General features: G+C 37.8%; 1 protein-coding gene across 4 annotated transcripts in view; it reads right to left on the bottom strand.

Moving 5' to 3' along the window:
* Positions 1-15,021, bottom strand: part of CUL2 (cullin 2) — a 102,495-nt gene extending 87,474 nt beyond the window's left edge. Inside the window, exon 1 of one of the 4 annotated variants that reach the window (XM_026000835.2) lies at positions 14,210-15,021. The gene's annotated coding sequence lies outside the window, so the exon portion shown is untranslated. Of the gene's footprint in view, positions 1-13,955; positions 14,185-14,209 lie in introns of those variants that run through there. The other 3 variants (XM_026000833.2, XM_026000832.2, XM_026000834.2) reach the window with 3 other exon arrangements.
* Between the last annotated feature and the right edge of the window lie 5,976 nt (positions 15,022-20,997).

Genomic DNA, 20,997 nt, shown 5'->3' with positions numbered 1-20,997 from the left:
AAGAAAAACAAGTAAAAAGCATCCAAATTAGAAAAGAAGTAAAACTGTCACTATTTGCAGATAACAGTATTATATACCGAAAACCCTAAAGGTTCGACCAAAAAACTATGAGAAGTAACAAACTAATTCAGTAATGTGGTAGAACACAAAATCAGTGTACAAAATCTGTTGTTTTCTATATACGAATTAACTACCAGAAACAAAAATTAAGAAAACAATCCCATTTACAATTGCATCAAAAGAACACCAAAGAATAAATAACCACAGAGGTGGAAGACCTGTACACTTAAAATTATAAGACACTGACTGAAGAAAAATTGAAAATACAAATGAAGAGATACTCTATGCTAAAGATATTCCATGTTAAAATGTCCATACTACCTAACACAATCTACGGAGTCAATTCAATCCCTATCAAAATTCCAATAGCATTTTCCCACAAAATAGAAAAATAATGCTAATATCTGTATGGAACAAAACAACACAAACTCATAGATAAACAGAGAACAGACTGGTGGCTGCTAGAGGTGGGGAGTGAAGGGTGAGCAAAATGGGCAAAGGGTACAATCTTCCAGTTATAAAATAAATAAGCCCTGGGGATGTGATGTACAGCATGATGACCACAGTTAATAAAACCATATTACATATTTGAAAGTTGCTAAGAGAGTAAATCTTAAAAGTTTTCATCACAAGAAAAAATTTTTGTTACTATGTATGGTAATAGATGTTAACTATATATATTGTGATAACTATTTGGCAATATATACAAATACTGAAATCATTATGTTATAAACCCGAAACTAGTATGTTATGTGGCAATTATACATCAACAGAAAAAAAAATGAATGAAAAGCAGCAGCCTGGGAGAAAATGTTTGTTAGATATAGATCTAATATAGGACAGATACACATACACACAGGATTAGTACCCAAAACTCTCAAAGAACTCTCTGTAAAGAACCCTCAAAGCTCAGTAATAAGAAAACACACAATCCAATTTAAAAATAGCCAAAGACCCAAAGAGTTCAGAAATACTGATAGTAAACAAGTATATAAAAGATGTTCAACATCATTAGTCACTAGAGAAATGCATATTAAATCTTCAACAAGATAGCACTACACATCTATTGGAATGGGTCAAAAAAAATGACAATCAAATGCTAATGAGGATGTGGAGCAACAAAAACTCTCATTTGTGCAGATGAAAATTGAAAATTAAATGACTTAGGCAGTTTTTCTTAAATATACACCTTTCATTTGACTCAGCAATCCCCTGAGTATTTATACATTAGAAATAAAGATACACATTAAAAAAAAAAAAAAACCCTAAGCACAAATTTTTAGAGCACCTTAATTTATAACTGCCCCAAACTAGAAACAATCCAAATGTCCATCAACTGGTGAATGAAAAAACAAAATATGGTGCCAATATGGACAACAGATTATTCTCAAAAGCATTAGCTAAGTGAAAAGAGACCCATTTGAGTACATATTGTATGATTTAATTTATGTTACATTCTAGGAAAGGCAAAAAATAGAGGTACATACTTCAGATCCCTGGTTGTCAGAGGCTCAGGAAAGACTACAAAAGAGCAATAGGAAAGTTCTGGGGTGACATCGTGGTGGTACTTACACAACCATAAAAATTTGTCAAAATTCAAAAAACAATTTCTATGTGTAAGTTATACTTCCAAAAACCTGACCCCTCAAACTCAAGATGTCCATCCTTCTGCAGTATTCCACATCTCAGTAAATCGTATCATCATCCACGGAGTTCCTCAAGCCAGAAATTTTATTTATCATTCTTGATTTCTCTCTTATTCTCCTCTACAAATCAATCCAATCAATAAGTCCTGTCAACTCTATCTTCTAACCATTTCTTGAATTCATCCACTTCTTCCCATTCCCACTGACATCACCCTAATCCAAACCACCATCTCTTACATGACCATTGCCACAGCTTTCTAAGTGACCTGCTTGTATTCTCTTTTGACCTCCTTGATACATGTCACATACCATAACCAATGTAAGCTTTCCAAAATGCAGATCTTGATTATTTCATACACTCTTTAAAATTCTTCAAAGATTCTAACTTACAATCTTTAGTATCACTGTTTAGCAAAAAAAAAAAAAAAAAAAAAAAAAAAAACTCTTACTGTCTAATTTATCACTCTGGCATCTTTCCTATAAAAATTGGTAAATATTTTACGAATACAAAGATTTTAAAACAAGTTATCAGTTCTCAGAGAATAGCTAGGCAACCTAAGGTAAAGATGACAATAATCAGGAAAATCAAACTGATGGACTATCTAGATTTCTGATAGAAATGTTCTAAAATCTCTTTGTTTTCTCCTCACTATACATACATCGTTCCTCCAAACACTAAACACTGACCTGCCATTGACCTTTCCTTTCTCCTGATAATCCTAACTTTCCAGTGAGTTTTAGGTTTCTGAGGCTGAAAAAGAGTTCCAAAAGAACATGTTACTGCCCAAAGTATGATGTGTTAACAAAGCCTGACAAAATTCCTACCCCAAAGATGCTTTAAAAACAGACTTACTAATAATAGCAGAAATAAAAAAGATTTAACCTTGCCAAGATCAGATGGATTTTAATTTGATGCACTATTATTCTTCATTTGGACATTTTTCACATAAAAAACTGGTTTGGATAATCACACTTCAGCAGGTAAAGCCTAACAGAATCTCAAAACATTCAATTTTAAGTACAGAACTGACATAGACAAATATTTTATCTGAAGTATAAACTATCTTATTAAAATGTGTAATTAAGTTTAACATCTTGATTAAGGTGACTGACCATAGCTTAACTACAGAAAAATGTTTCAGTATGCCACATGACTTCCAAAAGTATGATCTATGAATAATATAAATGGCTAAACAATATTGTGATTTTTTTCAAAGATCTACTTATTTATTTATTTGGGAGAGAGAGAGAGCTTGTGTGAGCAATTGTGGAATGGTAGCAAGGGGAATGGTAGAGAGTCTCAAGCAGACTCTGCACTGAGAGTGGAACCCCATGCTAGGATCAATCTCATGACCTTGAGATCATGACCTCAGTCAAAAACAAGAGCTGTTGCTTATTGTTTAACCAACTGCACCACCCAGGTGCCCTGTGCTTCTCTTTTTAGTTAAAAAAAGAAAAAAAGACAAAACTACCAAATTATGACTTTATATTTCACTACTGGCAAAACTTTGGCCATTCTAAAAATTACCAATAATATAACAGTGGCACCTAAATTAATTCAGGTAAGTCAATATACCATAATTAGTTTTTTAAATGAATTTAGTGGCTTAAAACAGGTTATCTAATTAATATAATTAATATAACTTGAAATAAAATACTTAAGGCCCAATACAGAACATTATTAACTTTGTAGTATTTTCCATTTCCATAGGAAATGCTACTCTACTACACACTAAAAATGCTACTGTCATTTCATATGAAAATAAGCTCCAAGACTACATCTAAAAAATTTTATCTTACTGGTATTCAAATGAGTAAGTCATTAGATAAGCGAAAAGATATCTTTACTATTTGGATGAGGCATGGGATACAATGCTTTTTGTTGCAGTAAGATTTGATGCACAGAGCTCTAAGTACTCCAAAAATGTCACTTCCATCAAAAAAGGACTAAGTAGGGGAAAAACAGTAAAAAGAAATACAGTAGTCTCTCATTGATCTCAGCTGGCAAAATGTGTACTGCAGGAAGAAAAACCTTAAGTCTCAAAAAAAAAGGAAGGAGGATGGTGGGGAGTAAAGAATGTATTTATGCGGGAATCCCTGGGTGGCTCAGCGGTTTGGCACCTGCCTTTGGCCCGGGGCGTGATCCTGGAGTCCCGGGATCAGGTCCCATGTCGGGCTCCCTGCATGGAGCCTGCTTCTCCCTCTGCCTGTGTCTCTGCCTCTCTCTCTGTGTGTGTCTTTCATGAATAAATAAATAAATAAAATCTTTAAAAAAAAAAAACTGAAAAAAAAAAAAGAATGTATTTATGCTACAGTAAGTTACAGAAGGGAAGTGCTTCTAAAATAAACCCACCTGACCAGAATTAAAGACTTTTCTCAGATTCTCCCAAGTCTGTACAGTCCCAAGTACAGACTGTACTTTTTTTCAAGTTTTCACATCACTCTTAACAGCATGAAGTTTAATGTCCTTTTTACTTCCTCACTTTTTTTCTTAATAATTTAGGCAAGGAATTTAAGACACCAACCAGCCTTTATTTAAAAGAAAGAAGAAAAAGAAAAAGAGAAAAGAAAAGAAAGAAAAGAAAAGAAAAAAGAAAGAAAAGAAAAGAAAAGAAAAGAAAAGAAAAGAAAAGAAAAGAAAAGAAAAGGAAAGGAAAGGAAAGGAAAGAAAAACCATTCTCATATACCTATCTTGAATGCGTTAGAGAACCTCAATTTGTCTAACTCCCTGATAGGTAGGCAAGCTCACACTGGCATGCATACTAGACAAAGCTGTGACCAACCAGCCTTTTCACAAATAATTACAACATACAGAGCACATTTTTCCTAGGTCTGATTTTCTACCCAAACATTAAAAAGAGTTACCTGAATCATCTTGTCCTTGCACTACCCAAAGAACTGCAATATTTGCTATCCTATTCCTTTGAGAGCTAAGTTAAATCACATATATTTTTAAAATCTTGGATTTAAGGGGTGCCTTGGTGGCTCAGATGGTTAAGCATCTGCCTGCGGCTGAGGTCAATATCCTATAGTCCTGGCATCAAGCCCCAGGCTCCCTCCTCAGTGGGAAGTTTGCTTCTCCCTTTCCTTCTGCCTCTCCCCCTGTTCATGCCCCCCACCCCCCAACCCTGTTTCATATGAATAAAATCTTTTTTAAAAAAATCTTGGATTTTAATCTTTTCTCACAAGTATAGGCTAAGATGCTAAGATTAATAGTAATCTGCTTTATCTAAATTGTTTGTTACAGGTTACATTGCCTTTATGGAGGGAATCACATACTAATCAGTTTCTACTGGTTTATTGGCTATACTAAAATTCAGAGTCCTTGCTTCATCTTTCAATTCTTATCAACTTTATTTATCACTACTTCTCAACTAGTCCTTTTTTCCAGATAAATTAATATACTTGTGAGCTCCTAGATATTAATTCCCACTCAAGTCCTGGCACAGCTATAGAAGACACAGACATGAGACACCTGGGTGGTTCAGCGGTTGAGCATCTGCCTTTGGCTCAGGTCATGATCCTGGAGTCCTGGGATCGAGTTCCACATCGGGCTCCCCACATGGAGCCTGCTTCTCCCTCTGCCTGTGTCTCTGCCTCTCTCTCTCTCTCTCTGTCTCTCATGAATAAATAAATAAAATCTTAAAAAAAAAAAAAAAAAAAAGACGACACAGGCATGGGAGAATAAGAAAAGGTGATACAGCTATGGCAGATTACACATCAACTTTGCTGACAATTTCCTGTTTAAAATTCCAAAAACAGCATGGAAAACAGAATCCCATTTTTTCAGACAAGTGTCCCCTAAGGTAAAGAATAAAGACAATCCAGTGGCACGTGGGTGGCTCAGTTCAGTAGAGCATATGACTTTTTTTTTTAAAGATCTTATTTATTCATTTGAGACAGAGAGATACAGAGAACAGGAGCAAGGAGGGAGGCAGAGGAAGGAGAAGCAGACTCCCCACTGAGTCAGGAGCCCGATGTGGGGCTGGATCCCAGGACCTGGAGATCATGACCTGAGCAGAAAGCAGAGGTTTAACCATCTGAGCGCCCTGAGCATGTGACTCTTGATGTCAAGGTCAACTCTTGATCTCAGGTCAAGAGTTCAAGCCCCACACCAGGGAGCTAGAGTTTACTTTAAAAAAGAAAAAAAATGAGAAAGAAAGAGGGGAAGGAAATAAGGAAGGCAGGAAAATACTGGTCTCAAAAATGAGAAGGTATCAATCAAGAGACTAATATTCTAAATTGGCTCTGTCAAGGACAGTATGATCTTAGGCTAGTTGCTATTTCATTTTCCCCATCAGCATACCATAAAAACAGTATAAAAAAACAATATATATAAATACATTTCAAGTTTGCTGGGCAATCCTAAATTTACGTGGTTTTATTTTCTACACTTCTCTATAATTTAAATTTTCCATCCAGGCTTTTGAATCTAATGAAGACTGACTGCTGTACCACTGCTGCAATCTTTATGCCTTTACTGTTTCTCATACTTTATTCCATATTGTCTATCAAAAAGGCTCTCTTTCATTCTATTTTTCTCATAAGCAGTTCATTTTAATGTTCATCTGTTCCAGAGGAAAAAAAAAATACAATTCCTTTCATCATAATACCACACAATTTCCTTAATCCTCAATTACCTTCTTTATAACTGCTTTTTTAGCCCTCTAAAATTTAACTTCCAAGCTAGTCAAACATAAAAGTGCCAACATAAAGCTATCTACCGATAATCCACACAAAATACATTGCCCTTACTCACATAATATGTAAAAATTAACTCAAAATGGAAGAAAGATCTATACTTACAATCCAAACAAATAAAAATGGAAAACTGATAGAAGAAAACACAGGGGTAAAAGCTTTGTGACATCAGATTTAGCACTGATTTCTTGGATATGATAACCAAAAACACAAACAAAAGAAAACATAGATGATTGGTCTTCATCAAAACTTAACTTTCATGCATCAGAGGACACTATCAAGAGTGAGAAGACAATCCACTGAATGAGAGAAAAACACTTACATTTCACATGTCTAAAGAGTGATTAATATCCAGAGTATACGGGCAGGCCCAGTGGCTTAGCGGTTTAGCACCACCTCTGGCTCATGGCATGATCCTGGAGACCCAGGATCGAGTCCCATGTCGGGCTCCCTGCATGGTGCCTGTTTCTCCCTCTGCCTGTGTCTCTGCCTCTCCCTCTCTGTGTGTCTCATGAATAAATAAATAAAATCTTTAAGAAAAAAAATATCCAGAGTATATAAAAAATACCTTAACAACAACACATTTTTAAGTGGGCAAAGATCCTAAATAGACATTTCTCCAAAGATAAATGGCCAACAAGCAAATGAAAAGGTGCTCAACATCACAAGTCATTAGGGAAAATGTATTTCCAAACTACAATGAGATAACAATTCACACCCAGTAAGATGTCTATTATCACAACAAGCAAACAAACATAAAATGGAAAATAGCTAATGTTGCTGAGGATGTGGAGAAACTGGAATCCTTGTGTAATGCTGGTGGGAATGTAAATGGTGCAGCCATCATGGAAAACATTTCAGCAGGCCCTCAAAAAACTAAATACAAAATTAATAGAAGAGAGCACCAATTGCTCTTCCTGGTGTATACCCAAAGGAAATGAAAAGCAGGGAATGGGAAAGATACTTGCTACAACATTCACTACAGCATTATTCCCAGTAGCCAAAAGGTGGACAGAACTCAATGTAGTACGCATAAAAGGAATATTAATAATTCATAACAAAGGAGTAAATCCTGATACATAGTACAACATGGATGAACCCCCAAAACATATGTCAAATAAGATAAGCCAGACACAAAAGAATAAATACTGTATGATCCTCCTTTTATAAGGTAACAAAGGAGATAAATTCATAAAAGCAAAAAGTAGACTAGAGGTTAACAGGTGCTGGCAGGAGAGGCAATGGGGAGTTATTGCTCAATGGTTGCAGTTTCTATCTGGAATAATGAAAAGTTCTGAAATAGAGATGATAGTTGTGAAGACATTTTAAGTACAATTACTGCTAGTGAACTGTACACTTAAAAATGGTTAAAATGGGAAATTCTGTTATGTGTGTTTTACCACAATTTAAAAAAAAATACAAAAAAGGTACTATTCTTCTAAGTGTTTAAAATCCAGATCATATGGACAACAAGTTCTGATGCAAAGTAAAGTATCTGAATCTCAGTGCAGAATAATCTCTAGAGAATTTTAAATGTGAGACGCCTGGGTGGCTCAGCTGTTGAGCAACTGTCTTCAGGGTGTGATCCCAGGGACCCAGACTGAGTTCTGCATCAGGCTCCACAGGCAACCTGCTTCTCCTTCTGCCTATGTCTCTGTTCTCTCTCTCTGTTCTCTCTCTCTCTCTCTCTCACAAATAAATAAAAACTTTTTTAAAAGTTTTTTAATGTAATTAAAACTTAAAACTATGAAGACAAAATGTGATTACTTTTGGTTTATACAGACTTTTACCAAATATAAGAAATATTTTAAAAGATAGCTTAACATGTTTAAGGTTCAGGACTATTTGGGGATCTTCTTGCTATATTCATTATTCTGGTAACTTCGTCCTACTTATGTGACTATTAGGACTCTAAGAAAAGTACGCTCTATTTTTCACTGTCGAAAAATATTTAGAAATAAAGGGGGGACAGCTAGCATAAACTCTACAGCGTTTGGAATCAGAGCTATCAGTATGAACTCATGGTTTTTAATACATACACATATAAATAAAAAGATGCAGAAATAAACATGGATGCTTGCATATGTGTGGATTAACGTGTATACACATGTATTTCTAGCTCTGTCTGCTGAGAAGGCCTAGGAACAATGACACCTCAGTAGCAATAAACACACATCACATCCAGATCTTGGTTTCTAAATATCATTCTCCAATAGAAGGAACCAAAACTCCTTGGACAAGTGATTGATTCCAGGGTCTCACCAGAGAAACACGAGATGAAACTGGAAAATGTTATCATGCCAGAAAAGAAGAGCTTTCCTAAAGAAAAGAGAATGAGAGCATGTTGAAAAGACAAGGAGCCAACCTGAAGACCGTACCTGGAACAATCTGAGCAGCAAAATAATGACAGCATTAGATTATAAACCATAGAATAAAACAAATATCTGTAACTCAATATTGATATAAACAAATTACTAAATAAATAAATAATAAAGGACAGTTATTCCTTCCAGAAAAATTCCAATTAATAAATGTAGAAGAATAATTGAGAAAAATAAAATCACTGTCAAGTGAACAACACTGTAATTGCTACAGGCAAGATCTACCAAAGAATACTGAAAACAAGCGGGCAAAAGTTTGAGAACAGGGGTATCTGTACAGTTTCAAAGAATCTCCCCAAGATATCTTATAATTACAAAGAGAAAAATAGTGACAAGTAGAGAAATTTAACAGACATGACATCCACCACATGAGAATTAACATCATCTTGAATAGGATATACTGACACCCTATACTCAACATTAGTAATGTTGAGTCCTACACATTACACCCAATATTACTTCTGCAGTATTTCTGACAAAAACGCAGAACTTCAATAAATCAAGAAAATATCAGACAAACCCAAAAGGAGAGACATTCTACAAAATAAATGACCACACACCTGTCACAAGTGTGAAGGTCATGAAAGATGAGAAAAAACTACCACAGATCAGATAAGACTAGGAAGATGAATCCTGAAACAGAAAAAGGATGTTACTGGAAAAACTGGAGAAATTCAAATAAGGTCTATAGTTAATAGTATTGTACCAGTGTTAATTTCCTGGTTTTGATCACCATACTCTGGTTGCATAAGTTATTAACACTAGGGAAAGCTGAGTGAAAGAAAGGTACCTGGGTACCTGGGTAAAGGTTTCAAAACTTTAAAAAAATATATTTTTTTAAGTATCCTATACATTTTCTCCCTTACCTGAGTTAAAAGTTGAGAAATTCAAGAGGTATTTACATAAGGTAAAGTCAATATTTCATCATTTGAAAGCAAATTTCATTGAAACAAGGCTTAAGTCATTAAGAGATAACTTATTACGTATTTACAGGTGCTAGAGATGCTGCCTTCAAGAAACTTACAGCTGGTAAGAGAAACAAAAACGATGAATTGTCAAACTACTTGATAAAAAAATTCTGACACACACAATCGGGCTATAATCCAATGATTAAATAATAAGAGTAACATCATTAATGATATTAAAGGACATAAATGAAAATCATTTAGATAACTAAAATCTTCAAATAGAACATTAACACCTATATATTTACGGAATTTAAGTTAGCTTAACACACTCACTACACATATTTCATGATAGTCTTATACACAGTAGTGTCTAATGCTTCAGTAATGTCTAATTACTATTAATAATTTTTCATCAAAGGTATTTCTCCAACCTAAAAACTAGTTGCTTACTATCTCCAGCAAAACAGAATATCAGAGAATTAAAGATAACAAAAATGACCACAAAAATCAAACTGAACTAAACAATTCTTAAATCAAGAACAATCTCAGAAAGAAACCAGTAGATAAATTTACGTAGCAAGTCACCGTCTGAAGACAGCAAACTGAAAATCAAAATGTCAACCAATATAGAAAGCATTATAAATTCAGTAAAAAATATTCCATCTCCCCTCCTTCAAGTATATCGATCAACCGAGTTTAATTGCACCCTAAAAGTTGTAGCAGATCCTAACAATCTTAATACTACTCATTGTCTCAAAACTTTTAAGGATCAAAAGACTGTGTCCTAGTATTTCCAATAAGCCTTCCCAAACACAAAGTAGTAACACAGGATGACTCCAAATATTCTTAAAGATAATAATACAAGGATTATGCTAACATCTGCAATAGAATAGAAACATTACTGCTAAGATTCAAACCCAGGCCAAGAGCCAGATCACTCTGAATAGATATTTTGATTAACTGATTCCTGAGCGAAGATTCAGTCATAAATCTCAAGTATCAATAGCTAGTTATAAAATCTCCCAACATTCCAAATTTCTGCCTGTTTTTCCTAGATTTAACAATAACCAGTCAAAAGTCTTTATAATATTAAGATTCCAGGGGTGATGCTGTCATCAATTTTCTTGAATTTAATTGACAGTATATACATGAAAACACTGCTTTCAATTATAATCAGACATTTTTCCAGTGTATAAAGAGAACAGACAGGTAAGAAAGGTAGAGCACAAAAGAAACAGTGCAAACTTTTCTAAGAAGTCTCACAAAAAGTAACAGCTCTTTAAACAACTCCACATCTGTAAGTCCAAAACTCAGAGAACAGGAATCAACTTAGAAAATGTTGGGCTAGGGATCCCTGGGTGGCGCAGCGGTTTGGCGCCTGCCTTTGGCCCAGGGCGCGATCCCGGAGATCCGGGATCGAATCCCACGTCAGGCTCCCGGTGCCTGGAGCCTGCTTCTCCCTCTGCCTGTGTCTCTGCCTCTCTCTCTCTCTCTCTGTGTGACTATCATAAATAAATTAAAAAAAAAAATTGAAAAAAAAAAAAAAAAGAAAAAGAAAATGTTGGGCTAAAAAAAAAAAAGAAAGACAGAAAGAAATAAAAAGAAAATGCTGGGCTTACTGACTTAGTAAGAAAGCCCTTACTGCAGGGCTTTCTCCACTTCTCTCTACATTCTTTCCTTGGGTGGTATCTTCCCACTTGGTAACTTAAATAGTATTTAATACTCTAAAAAATACAAGGTGTCAAGGCAGGTGAAGTATGGTACCATTTTTGGTAAAGTCAGGAGAAGAATATGTACATATTTGATTATATGTGCATAAAATATTATCTTTGGAAAGGTATGTAGGAAAACAGGAACCCTGTCCAGCTCCACAAAAACTAGGCATAACAGGAGACAAGAAATAGGGCAGATTTTCACTCTGTACCCCATCAAACATTTTAATTCTTGCATTGTGTGAATGTAGTGTTTATTTAAAACATAAATTAACATATAAGCGCTGATGACTCCCCATCTCTCTCTCTCTCCTCACTAAAATTGAAGTCCCATGAAGACAGAGATTTTTTTCCTATTTTTTCACTACTATTAATCTCCACTGCTAGCTCCATTGCTCGTGCTTGAAAAAAAACATTTGTTGAATGAATGACTTCTTAACATCTTCACTAAACTCCAGATTTGTATATTCAGTTGCCTACTTCTCATCTCCACTTGAACATCTAACAGGTCCTACTGTTAACACATCCGATCCAACCTTATCCCCATATAACATGCTTCCCTCACCACTAGCTCATGTCAACACATAGTATTATCATCCTCCAACTGAAGCCCAAAACCCAGGAGTCACCCCTGCCCCAACCAACCGCACCCTCGAGCAAGACACAAGTTATACTGTTAGCTCCAAAATATACTTCAAAAACCTTTAACTTGTCTCTAACACGCAGGTCACTACTCTAATTTACCACAGCCTTCTAACTGGTCTCTTTGCTTCTTTTCTCCTCTTATCCCATCTTCCCTGCTGTCAGATTGTAAATCAGCCCAGATCACTTCCAGCTTCACAAAAATTCCAATAGCTTCTCAGTGTACTTTAAGAATAAAAGCCAAGCTCCTTGGACAGTAAGAGCTCACAAGATCTGGTGCCTGGCTAAGACCTAACCTCCTGTCCCCCTCTGGGGTCCGCATGCACTGAACTTCTTTCAGTTTGCTGATCCAACCTTGGTACCACCTCTGGGAATTTCCATGTGCTGTCCCCTCAAACAGGAACACTCTTCCCTCAGACTTTCAAAGGCTAAATCTTTCTGACTTTTCGCTATCAGGTCAAAGGTCACTTCAGACAGGTCTTCCTGACCACAGCATCTGAAGGAGTCTTCTCAACCACCACAACTTCTCTTTTACCATCTCCACAGCACTAAATGGTTCTCTGAAATTACTTTTATTTCTGATGTATTATGGGTCCCTCCCCACCCCCCCCCCCCACCAGAACTGAAACTCCAGGAGGCAGAAACCATCTGTCCTGTATCCCTAATGCACACAGTAATACTGGACATACAAATCAGGTACTTAATATTTAACTGACAAATAAGGCAAAACTGACTCTAACGAAAGTCTACAACATTTAACGACCAACCGGTGAGAATAAGAGACATGGATAAACCATCTTAACTTTCAGAAAATACTGAGAATCACCAGAGGATAGAGAGTGAAGTAAGATTATTTCAGATGCATCTGAACATTCAAATACATGGAAAAGACATTTTTCACACCCTATATTCATGCACACTGTGGAAATGTTCCCCAAACTTATAAACAGTATCTGAAAAGAAAAAGGGGTAACTCCACAAATACTTGTACCTCTGTAATTTCACCTGTGACTCTCAGAAGGGTCTTCCAAACGCTGTATTTGGGTAAGAGGCAGAGTAGAACTAATGTGTCTCAGAAAGGAATGTAGGATGTGGCTTTCTGAGCGCTTTTAAATATCTATTAGGTGGTCGGCAGTCAATAAGAACAAAGTGACTATTTCCCATATTTTACTTTGAATATGCATACAGGGAAGATCAGAGTTCAAAGATTTTTATGCTGTCAGGTCACCGCCTACAGTGAAAGCTAATATTTTCAGATCGTATCTATTCTAGTTATCTCCAATATTTGAACTTCTGCGGTGCCGCCCATGAAGTGTAGCAGTGATCCGGGGGGAAAAGGGGGCGCCTTAACAGTAACCGCGTCCATGCAGGCATCTGGGGCTGGGGCACCGTGCGGACCCCGGGCACCGCGGCTCTGCGGGGTCTACGCGGCGCTTCTCCCCAGCGCCCAGCGCCCAGCGCCCAGGCGCGTCCGGCGTGCACCGAGGCTACTCCTCCCCCCGCTATCCATCTTCACTGTCTGCGGAAACAAAAGTGAAAACACCCGCTGCCACGCTGTTAAGGAACGGGTGCCCCCCCCACCCCACACACACCCCCGGCAGAGCTACGTGCCCGCGAGCGCTCGTCCACAAGCCGGAGTACGCGCATTCTCACCTTCCCTCCTTCGGGAGAAAATGGGGCCAAAGGAGGGGCGGCCAAGGCCGGGAGGGAGGCCGGGATCCGGTCCCGGGTGGCCGCGCACGGGGTCGCGCTCCGGGGAGCCGGGGTCCTCCTCGCCGCCCCCTTCCACCCCTTCCCCTTCCGCCCTCGCCCCCAACTCTTCTCCGCCCCATCCCCGCCACCCACTAGCCGGGAAGGGAAGTTTCCCGGTCCTGCAGCCCGGCTCCCGGCCCTCGGCGGGGTTACCTTCTGCAGAAGCGGGCCAGGGGGCAGGGGCCGGGGGAGGGCAGGCAGCCCGCAGGACAGAAGGACCAGGCACCCGGCGAGGGGGTGGGCGGCGGCGGCGGAGGCGGCGGCGGCGGCTGTCAGCTCGCGTTCCCCCGCTCACAGCGCTGCCATTACTGTGCGCCGAGGCCGCCTCCCCTGCCGGCCGCCGCCACCCGCCCCGGAGCAGCGGGGGTGGGCAGCGCAGCCCGGGAGCCCGCGCGCCGGACGCTCACCTGCCGCCGCCGACACACGGCGGAGCTCCAGGCCGCTGCCGCTCCCGGACCGCACAGGGGCGGCGGCTACAGGGCCCGGAGCAGAAGGAGGGCTGGTGACGGGATCCGACGAACAAGCGAGGTCCTGAGCGCCCGGCCTCCCCCCCCCACACCCTTCGGGCTCCCGCTTCCGCTACCACCGAACCTCCCCCCAGAAAACGGTGGTACCGTCCGCGCTACGGCAAGCGCCGAGGGCCCGCCCCAGTGCGACCGCAAAAGGCCCCGGAAAGCCGGATTCCAAGGGGCTCTCCCCCGGGCTCCCGACGGACGAGCCGACCGCGGTTTGCTGGGCGCAGGACACGCGGTGCCCACCAAGTTTGCGCACTGCTAGTGGTGACATGTCGAGGACGGTGGTCGGCACAAGTCCTTCCCCCGTGAGCTGTTCAGACCAATGCGAATATTCTGAGCCCCAGCAGTCTCCCTGCCACACTCTTCCATGGGCGTTTAAAATGGTCAAAAATGTATTCGCAAAACTCCCCCTCCCGCCTCCCCCACGAGTCCCGACCTAGTGCGTTTCCGTCTGTAGATGAATTCTGAGCTAGGAATGGACCTTAGAGGAACTCCTCTTCAGGTCTGGACCGCTGAGCGCCCCCCCCCCCAGACCCCCAGCACAGCCGGGTACAAGGGGCCGGTCCCTCCGTTGCAGCCGGCGACGCCGCCCAGGGTGCAGGTGCACCCATCGCCTCGTCTCTACGCAGAACCGCGGCGAACAAAGCCTGGCTTCGCTCCTTGTCTGCCTTCCATGTCCACGAGATCTTGGGGTCTTGTTCTGCAAACCTTTGCCCTTCTGCTCCCTTTCTTAAAACTTTGTACCAATTCTTCAAGGCCCATCAAAAATCCTGTTTGCCTCCTTGTCCACAATTGCAATTCTCTGATATTCTCAAATAAACCCATCTTTTGCTGGTAAAATACCTGGCAGTTTGATTCATAGGGTTAACATAGCTTAAAGACTTGTGCTATTAATAAATGGGACTTTTTGATGTTGTATGATGAGATATGTCAACATATGAAAGATCTACATAACACAGTGAACCAAGATTTTCTAATGACCGATGCATGCCTACAAAATCATGCACGGATTAAAGATCCATTCAAAGTGCCCATTCAACCAATGCATAGATAAATACATGTGTGTGTGTTTGTGTGTTGCACACACACAAAAACAAAGTACAAGAGATTCCTTGATATCATTTCAGATTATTCATTGCAAATAACCCTTAAGAAATTACCACTTATCAAACTTTCTGTAACATCACAGAAGAATATCTACACTTAATGGAAAAGACTATTAAACTCTTCTCCTAAGGCCTCCTATTTGCTTCATATACTTGAATCATAGAGAATGCTTTTATTAAGTCAGATAGTAAAGAGAGATGCAAAAAATGTAAAGCCATGTCGTTCTTCTCACTAAATCTTTTTTTATTTTGGAAATTACAATTATTTTTCATACAAACATGATGTATGTTAAAATGTTTGCATTTATTACTTTTTTAAGTTAATAATTGGGTTTTTGAAATTTCTTTCTAACATGGAGTTTACCAAAAAAAAAAAAATCTGATTATTTATTGTATTAATGGAAGTTCTACGTGATGCACTCTGAGCTACATTTTCCACTATGACCCTTCTATGAATTTATAGCACCTCCAACAGTTCCTTTCCAGCCCTCTTGCTAAACACAGATAGACCAGCCAATGGCTGCTAAACAACAAGAAAGATTCCCTTTTTCTGAGACTGTTTTTGTCCAACAATTTATGACACCAGCTGGACTTCTACTACTAAGCCTCTGTAAAAATGTCTTTCTTTCCCCAAAGTAGAACACCCTCTGACACCAACGACATATTCCTTGATCAAACTTCAGTCAAACTCTCTTCTAAACTCTCTTTTCAATAGGCTTCAACCTTTGGATTGCATGATAATCCTCAACAGTAATACAATTAACATAAAAATTAATATAGTGGGAAATGTTCATAATACTTTTGAATGTACTTGCTTTCTTTTAAGTATATTGGTGAGGAAATTAAAAAGTAATAGCAATTTCCTTTTTATTTTAGAGAACTAAAAAATTCAGAATTTGAGTGATTTGTCAAGATAATTCGACTAGAGAGAAGAGAGTAGAAAACATTACTTCTGACAGAAAAAATATTTCTCAGACTGAGATAAGTAAATTGGAGGAATTAATAAATACATATTACCTTAAGTTAAATTAACAATACAATATAATATTGGGTTTATTAAGTCTATTTTATAAAGTATTTGGGCTTTACATATGATTTCCTTAATTTTATACATCCCAGATCCCTTTGTGTTACTGAAAGAATGAAGTTCGTAGTTATACACTGAGACATGAAAAAGAATAAACAACGAAGGTTATAAAATTAATTAATTAATTAATTAATAAGTCTAACATGGTAATTATTGCTAGATATAAACCACATAAACATAAATTCTTTGAGGTCTTTGACCTCCTGAATAATTTTAAAGAGTATAAAGAGGACCAGAGATCAAAAAGTTGAGAACCAATGCCCTAAGTCATGAATTTGCCCTGGTCTTGCCACTTTCCCTTTAAACTTTAGCTAGAAATATGAATTAGCATGAAGGGTGCCAAAAATGAATCACTATAACACCACCTATCTCTAAATTCCAGAGACCTCTCTCATCCCTTTAATGCTTATCCAACCTATATAGTAGGGAAATACATTTTGAAAAAGCTTATAGTATCCAAGCCTTTAAATATTAAATTGAGATTAGTTCTTCCTTTCAGAAAAAAAAAGATATTGTTTCTGGCCAACCCTTCAACTCACTATCTTTACCCTCAAACCTAATCTCAAACCTTAGTTCATCTCTGAATCCTTCCTGTTTTAATTTTTAGCAGAAATTACATATATGACTAAAATAGTGTGTTTGGCTTTGTAAGATATTTATTCAATTCTTTTATTTTTTCCACAATTTCTAATGTAATAAATATGTTTTTAAAAGAGAAAGAGAAAGAGAGAGAAAGCAAAAAAACCCTACCAATATTGCAGAAATAGATGACCATATTTCAGTTGATAAATATTTCTCAAAATCTTTTCATGAATATAATTAAATGTTTATGCAAATCAGATCATATTATAGATATGCTATTTTGTAGCCAGCCATTTCACTTCAAAATCTTCCTGATTTTGGTATGAGAACATTAAATAGTTCTTATTAGGCAAAGTAAATTACAAATTAGCATTTAAAGAGAAAAATTAATGAAAAATATTTTAGGTAGAATATCTTAAAATGTCATTACATAAATCAGTGAAAAATTATGTCTATTTCATTTCCCACGAGTGAGTGTACATAATTTCCTCTTTCAAAAATTTCCAAGTTCATCTCCTAATCCCCCTGTAACTACTATTTGAGGAGCCTAACCAGAATTATCTTCTGTCTTTACAAGCTTCCTTTATACACATGAAAACCAAAGAGCCTTTCTTTTTCCTGGACATTTATTATTTCAAACAACTTGTCTTATTTTTACATTCTATATATTAAATCTGAATCATCTCTCATTAAATCTTTACTGGGAACTTGCATTTCCTGGTTATATCATTTATTAAACATTTTTCCACCTTTTGTTTTTGGTAAACAAGAAAAAACTGAGATATTGGAGAACAGTTTTCATGTTTGGAGTAGCTGATTAAGGAGCTTCTTTGCACTTACGGAAAGTGCAGGGCTCCACCTTGGAGAAATATCTGACTGTAGGATTGGGGCTGAAAACACATAAAATGAGCCTAGAGCATCTCGTAGTGTAAGAAAGTAAGGAAGTACCCAAAAATAAAAACATCCACATTGATTGGACTGTGTCAAAGGGCATAAGAGCCAAGTGAAAGAATTTTCAATGGCCAAAGTTAGAACAATTTGAGCAAGAAAATAAAGTATTAGTGGAGTATAACACAAGGTACAAAATAAATATCCATGGATTCATACTAATACAAAATGATAAAGTAAATAAATAAGGGAGAAGAAGCAATTTTATTTCATGCAGGAGAATTCCAAATAAATTCCACCTCCAGGAAGAGGAGCATGACTCCCACTTTTTTGGCTGTGCATCATTAAAGTGACTTCCTTCCAAAAAAATTAAAAGAGTAACTTTACAGTAGAGAAACCTGACAAATGTCACATAGTCAGATGATTAAAGTCAACAGTAACATGATAACTTATTGTTAATAGTATGATCACTTGAAATGATGTGATGAGAATGGCACCATATCTTGTGATCTTCCTCCACAAAATATACAGTTTTCATCTAATCATGAGAAAATCATCCAACAAATTTCATTAAAGGGGCATTCTGCAAGATACCTGACCAGTACTCATCAAAATGATTAAGGTTATCAAAAGCAAGTTAAGTCTGAGAAAACTGTCAGCCAGGAGTACATATGACCCATGAATGTCCTGTAGTATCCTGCATAGGATCCTCTAACAGAAAAATACGGTAGGGAAAATCTAAGAAATCAGAATCATATGAATTTTAGTTAATTACAGTGTGTCAGAATGGATCTATTCATTGTAACAAACATACCATACGCCATATTAAAATAAGATATTAACAGGGAACACTGGGAGGTGTGGGGAAGAGGGTATATAGGAATTCCCTATTATGTGCTCAGTTTCTCTGTAAACCTAAAACTATTCTAAAAAAAAAAAGTCTATCAATTTTAAAAAAGCTCCTACAACTGTACAATTACAAAAAAAGTATGATGTTTCTAATCAGAAAAGCTAGGAGCCTGTAAATTTTTTGTTTTGTTTTGTTTTAAAGATTTTACATATTCATTCATGAGAGACACAGAGAGAGAGGCAGAGACACAGGCAGAGGGAGAAGCAGGCTCCATGCGGGGAGCTTGATGCGGGACTCGATCCCAGGACCCTAGGATTATGACCTGAGCCTAAGGCTGATGCTCAACCGCTGAGCCACCCAGGTGCCCTATAAGATTTTTCCATATGGGAAGGTCAACCAGATGAACAAGTTATTTTTTTTTTGCCTCTCTTAGACAATTTTGGTTGAAAGCTATTTAAAAAGAAAAGAATAAGTGTTCCCTTTTAATTAAAAAAAAAATGCCTGTAAATCCTTTATATTTTCTTTGCAGTCACATTCAGACAAGTAATTGAACAAGACCAAAGTTGTGTTCAAAGAGAGCTCATTTTAAAGAAATACTCATAAATTTCGTGACTTGCAGTAGTACATTTAAGAAGGTGATTTCTCGGGGCACCTCGGGGCGATCCTGGATTTCTCGGGGCAGAGGGAGAGGGAGAGAGAGAATCTTAAGCAAGCTCCACGTGCAGCACAGAGCCAGATGTTGGTCCATCTCATGACCCTAAGATCATGACCGGAGCCAAAATCAGAGTCTGATGCTTAACTGGCTGAGCCACCCAGGTGCCCCAACACTTTAATTTCTGATTTTATTTATTTTTATCTTAAATTATCATATAGTAAAATTGACTTGGGGAGGGGTATACAGTTTTTAATAATTTTAACACCTGTAGAGATCTGTGTAGCTACCACACAATTGAAACTCAGAAGAGTTCCATTACCCCCAACAAGCTCTTTTACGCTATTTCTTTATATCACTTTGTTTTCTTTCCATATCATCCTGGGTTCTCATCCAAATCCTTTCTTATTTAAGTTTTTCTCTCATCTCTGATTTCTCACCATTTGACTTTAGTAAAGAATATGGTTAAGGACGACACCTATATCTGTGGATGCATACCTGGTAGTAAGAAGAAAGAGGAAGAAGGAATAGGAGAGGAAGCCCTCTGCATAATGGGAAAGCAGGAAACCTATTCAGAACATAGTTTACAGGCTTCCATCTGGACAGTTCTCATAACCAAGTAAGTCTCAGCTTCCTCGCCTATGAAAGTAAGGAGTTGGAGAGCTTAAACTTATGTAAGAGACACAACACCTAGAAGTCAAAATGTTCCTACAGGAAGACCATAAAAGAATTCTTTCATAAATTTAACAGTTAATATGTATTTTTATTCTAATTTAAATGTTGCCTTATCTAGATTCTATTTTTTTAAATAGAAAGCACAAATTGTGTGAAAATTTGGAGGAAGAAAAACAGAAAAGTCAAAGATTATGACTACTAGCCTAATGCTTTTTATTAAGACAATTTTTTTTTTTTGCCATTAGTGATAGAACACTCAAGTCTAGGGAGCAGAAGAATACTAGACTTAGAAGAGTCCCAAGTTAATTTTCAGATTCCACATTTTACAATTCTATGCACAGGCTTTACCTATCGATGTAGGAAAAGAATATATGAATTGTTGAATTCATGAATGAATGAGGAGCAACATTGAAGCTGGCCTGATCATCACTACTACCCCTTGTTACACTATGAAATGTGAATATGCCCCTGAGATAAAAGAGTGACATCAATATTACCCACAAAGAGTATAACCAGGGAGCCACTAATAATTGACCAAGGTTAGCATGAGAGTTGAAATGTATTTGCCATTCTTATTTGTATCCGTTTTAGGATTCAAGTGCATGTACTTGATTGATTCCATTATAAATTCAAATCAACAATAAAGTATGATCACCATTAAGAATAAAGCACCTAAAAAAAAAAAAAGAATAAAGCACCTAACAATACATGGTTACTGTCTGGATCAATCAGACGGTTTTTCAACTGCAAATGGCAGAAACAAATATAAGCACAAAAGAAATGTATTGGCTCATGTAACTGGGAAGGCCAGAGAGCTAGCTGGCATAGCTAGATTCTCTA

Source organism: Vulpes vulpes, chromosome 2, assembly GCF_048418805.1.
Source record: "Vulpes vulpes isolate BD-2025 chromosome 2, VulVul3, whole genome shotgun sequence".
NCBI classification, from domain to species: Eukaryota; Metazoa; Chordata; class Mammalia; order Carnivora; family Canidae; genus Vulpes; species Vulpes vulpes.
Note: the sequence above shows the minus strand (reverse complement) of the source record. Positions and strands in the feature narration are given on the sequence as shown.